We start from the raw sequence: 4,712 nt of genomic DNA, 5'->3' as shown, positions 1-4,712 counted from the left end.
AATTATAAAAGGGCCGGCCTTGGGGGCCCTCTAGTGCCTATTTCCCATTTGAGGGGAAAAATTTCAAGCCCGACCCTCATAATTTCAAGGCCTAAACAAGCCGGCCCGACAGGCTCGGCGTGTTTTCCTGGCTCTACGAGCAACCTCATTATGTCCCATCTGAATTGGTTAACTGCTTTCCACACAATTGCAATATGTTTGTGGCGAATGAACATTGTAACTAGGGCAGTGCAAAAACCCAGTGATCTGGTATGGTCTGGTCCGACCCGAGCAATCACGATCCAGTTCGGTCCAGAAAAAATTGACCTGAAACAAGACTAGACCAGACTAGACCAGACTAGTCTCATTGGGCCGAACTGGACTGGGGACCGGCCGCTCAAACCAGTTGGTCCAGTCTAGTCTAGCTCGGTTTTTTTTAAATTATTATTCATATAATTTTAATTTGATTTAACTTTTTTATTAATTTCTAATGATGCACTCACAAATCTTAAATTTCCAGTAATGAAGTACCTGGCTTGTTAGATCATGTAAATCTTGAATAACAACCACTTTCCTTTTAAAATCAGGGTCTTTCTGTGAGGTGTGCTCTAACAAGTCATAGAAATCCTTCACGCCTCATTCATTTACTCTACCTAACAATTAGTCAGATGTGTGTGGACGAAGAAAATTTGGTGGACGAATAATACTTGAGACACTTGGACATTCTTTTCTTAAATATTTCTTAACAATTGGTCACATATCTGTGAATGAAAAAAATCTGGCAGACGAACAATATTACAGACACTTGGACATTCTTTTCTTAAATATGTTACTAGCCAGTTAACATGCAATACCATAATTTTCATCTCCAACAGAAACAACATTGTGGTGAATGAACCTTATAACGACGAGTAACCTCATTATGTCCCATCTAAATTAGTTAACTGCTTTCGACATAATGGCAATATGTTCACGGCAAATGAACATTATAGCTAGGGCTGTGCAAAAACCCAGTCCAGGCAGTCCAAAAGGACCAAGTCCAGTCCAACCTGATCTCAAGTTGGTACTAGACTGGACCATCAGACCTCGGGCTGTCTTTTTTAGCCCGAGGTCTTTACTAAACCCGACTTCGGGTTGATAACAAACTCGGTCCCGTCTGTTCCTTGCATTCCCCTAATTATAACGATAAGCAACCTCATTATGTCCGATCTGACTTGGTTAGCTAACTTCCGTGCAATGGCAATATATTATACCATTGCTATTTTATGAGAGACTAATTGCAACTCGAGCAAAACAATTTGACCAAGTGGAGCAGATTTTAATCACTAGAGAAGCCCAACTTACAGGAGAGGCTAACCATGTGTAACTATTTCTTCAATGTCATCATCTATAGTTTTATACTAAACCTACGGTGAGGAAACCAAGTGTAATAGGATAATTACATATGCAGATAATGTTTGATTCTGTCTCTTGATTTTATTTATATCTCTAACCAAGAATCCCACTGTCACGACTATCCTTTATACACCAATAGAGTTGTTCTATTTAACCTCGAATCATTAAAAGCCAGGTTTCAATCCTGGGAAAATCAAATTTTTTTTTTTACAGTTCCTAAGCACAAAATCTAATCCTGTTCAAGGAATAGGATTTTCTGAAAAGTTTAAAACTTTTCAGAAACTCACTTTTAAAGTAACCGGTCTAATGGTTCGAGTACCCAATTTAACCCTTTTACAAAAACGGTAAAAACCGTCTAAGACCCATGGTTCGTATTCAACCATCGAACCCATTCTTTTTCCATCCAACCTTTTGGATCCCATATCAAATCAATTATAGCCAGTAGGATCTAACATTCAATATTCTGGCCATTGACTCACATGACGTGATACATAATTTGATACACATAATTTTAGGCCAAATAATAATTATATCAAAAAAATTTGACGATTTCCTTCAATAGCAGTCATTATGATCTATCTACCCTTAGGCATCTCCTTATGGAGGAATATTTACATACCAAAATAGATATACAATATATATCTTTACTCCTAAATAAGATGCATTTTAAGCAAAATATATATGTACAAATGATCGCCAGCTTCTTGCACCTTTAAACTCCACCGATCACTACTCCCTTGCCCTTAGGAGTACTTGCTCTTGCTGTATTACATGGAAGAAGGGGTGAGATTCTAAAGAATCTCAGTAGTAACAAATTTCCCTCACGTAATCATACAAGATCACAAACACATGCTACACAGGCCAAAGAGAACAACACCTTGCATCCAAATATAATCAATGATGCATATACACCATACACCCATATAGCTAATCGCTATCTATCGCGCCCACATTCCAAAATAAATGGAAACCAGCGCATATTGTCATGACAAATATTATTATGCAAAGGCAACTTACATGTTCTCATGCATAATCAGCATAAAGGCACATCCAAGCATGTGGCAATCCATATACAATCACATTAAAAGAAAAGAGTTACTACCTTTTGCTTTTTCTTCCGTACTAACTTCCTCTTGCTTCTTCCTTGGCTCCCTTCTTAATGGACTTGAACAAATATCAAATCCTATAAATTATGTAGGCAAGGATAGATTAATATATATATAGGTATAAGTATTTAAGTACTCTCCCATTTCCCTCATGCTTCCCACGGTCATACTTCCAAAAGTCACACACACGCATATATATATATATATATATATAACAATTATACTCCACAAACTTATAAACAATTAGCATACATTAATCTTTTCGGATATTTCTCCCACAATTCCAGCTTCATATGCGTCATTCTATTTCCCATTTTAAGGTCCAAAAATCTTGATTCAGTCCTCTCAAATCAGTATTCAAATTCTACATTAATCTCAACAACCTTGCTAAGCTGTAAACTTTTTCAGATTTCAATATCTATCTTCACACTTTAATCAATTTCGGACAGCACCCCATGCTTCCAAAAATATTTTAATATGTCTACCCTGAGGTTTAATCATCTCTCTTCTCTTCCTATTTTTCACGCCACAGTCATAAGCAATTCTGGAAAAATTTTCCAGATTCTAAACATACTCCCAATTTGGAACAGCACTCTTTACTTTAGTTCTAAAAATTCTCCAGCTTTAAAACTATTTTCTTACTATCACAATAGAGCTTTTAAACCTGATCCAATAACTCAATATGCCAATAATAGCTGCAGAGCATCAACCCGTAATGATCCTTCAATTTTCCAGCTTGAGATATTGCCACTAAAATTCCAGATTTGACACGGACAACACCTACACACATACGCGCGCGTGTGTGTGTGTGTATATATTACATCTACACCTCCAAGGTTCTCAAACTACCACCGAACAAACTGAACGTCCCTGTTTCGGTAACTAAAACCAGAGTAATCAACTATACAAGCAAGTGCAAAAATTCCAACCACAAACTCTATCCTCACCATTAAGCACGAGTTTTATAGCTTAGCTCTCATGCTCTTCACTTTCTCTCTCAAAAACCAGATTTCATTTCATCGTCGTCTTGCAACACATGACCAAATAACAGAAAACAAAGATGGAAGAAGATTCAGGAGACTCACCTGGTTTGATTTCCACTTTTAGATGAACCGATTGTCTCCTTCAATCACCTCCTCTTCTTCCTCGTTCTTCCCCTAGTCCACCGTCTCTCTCTTTCTCTGTTTCAGTCGTGCAGCAGGGGAAAATAAGAAGGGAGAAGATGTTAGGTCGGTGAGCGCTGTAGAATGACCATTATACCCTTTGATCTTTATTTTCCCTTCAATTTGATCCTTCTCTATTTTTCCAGGATAATAAGATAATTCCAAAAATCAAACCTGGATATTTTATATGAATTTTCTTCTTCCATTAGCTTCTTTAGTCCATAAAATAATTTTCCTAAAAATCTCAGCTCAAAAATTAGCCTCTAACTATTTTTCTTGAATATTCCAAGAAAATAGGTCCTAAATTCTTGAAATTAACTTTGTAATTATTCAGACCATATTTTAAGGTTCTTAATCTCAACAATTTCTCTAAAAATTTCTCCTTCATCATGCTTTACTCAAATCCATAAAATTTGGGATATTACACCCACCTACAAGTCACACTTGATCATTGCTTTTTTCTTTATATCACAACATAAACATAAACATAAACAATTAGACAAGGAGTGGTACATAGAGAGAGTAAACTCTATTGGATGTAAAGAAAACCATTATCATATAAAAATTTGGCCAAAAACATTATCATATAAAAAACCAAAAAGGAAAAAGAAAAATCAAGATTATGGCCAATAAAAAATAATTAAAAAGTCAAGATTCAAAAATACATGATTTCTAGATATCTGTAACCTTAAAATTATAAAAATATGGGATCTAATAAAAATATTTACCATTTCAAATATTAAATATTAAGAGGATGAAACATTTTTCAAACAAGAAAAAAATAGATTATAGATTCATCAAATTCTTGAATATCTATCAAGATTAAATTTATAATTTTACAAATTACATTGAGACTCATTAATTTATTTTCAATTTTTCGGTCTTCAATTGATTTTCAATTGAATTTAACTAAGATTTTTTTCCTTAAACATTATCATATAAAAATTTGGCCAAAAACATTATCATATAAATCAAGATTATATAAACCAAAAAGGGAAAAGAAAAATCAAGATTGTGGCCAATATAAAATAATTGAAAAGTCAAGATTAAAAAATGCATGATTTCTAGA

At 34.8% G+C, this 4,712-nt stretch overlaps 1 long non-coding RNA gene across 1 annotated transcript; it reads right to left on the bottom strand.

Annotated features, from left to right (window-relative positions):
- Positions 1–2,073: 2,073 nt before the first annotated feature.
- Positions 2,074–3,650, bottom strand: LOC114763321 (uncharacterized). The gene is made up of 3 exons (XR_003742333.1): positions 3,566–3,650; positions 2,477–2,557; positions 2,074–2,136 (listed from the first exon to the last, which is right to left on the bottom strand). It is a non-coding gene; the product is annotated as an uncharacterized LOC114763321 (long non-coding RNA).
- Between the last annotated feature and the right edge of the window lie 1,062 nt (positions 3,651–4,712).

This window comes from Neltuma alba, unplaced genomic scaffold (assembly GCF_004799145.2).
Source record: "Neltuma alba isolate B1F8T4 unplaced genomic scaffold, ASM479914v2 tig00011274_pilon, whole genome shotgun sequence".
In the NCBI taxonomy this organism is placed as follows: Eukaryota; Viridiplantae; Streptophyta; class Magnoliopsida; order Fabales; family Fabaceae; genus Neltuma; species Neltuma alba.
This window is presented reverse-complemented; position numbering and strand designations above follow the sequence as displayed.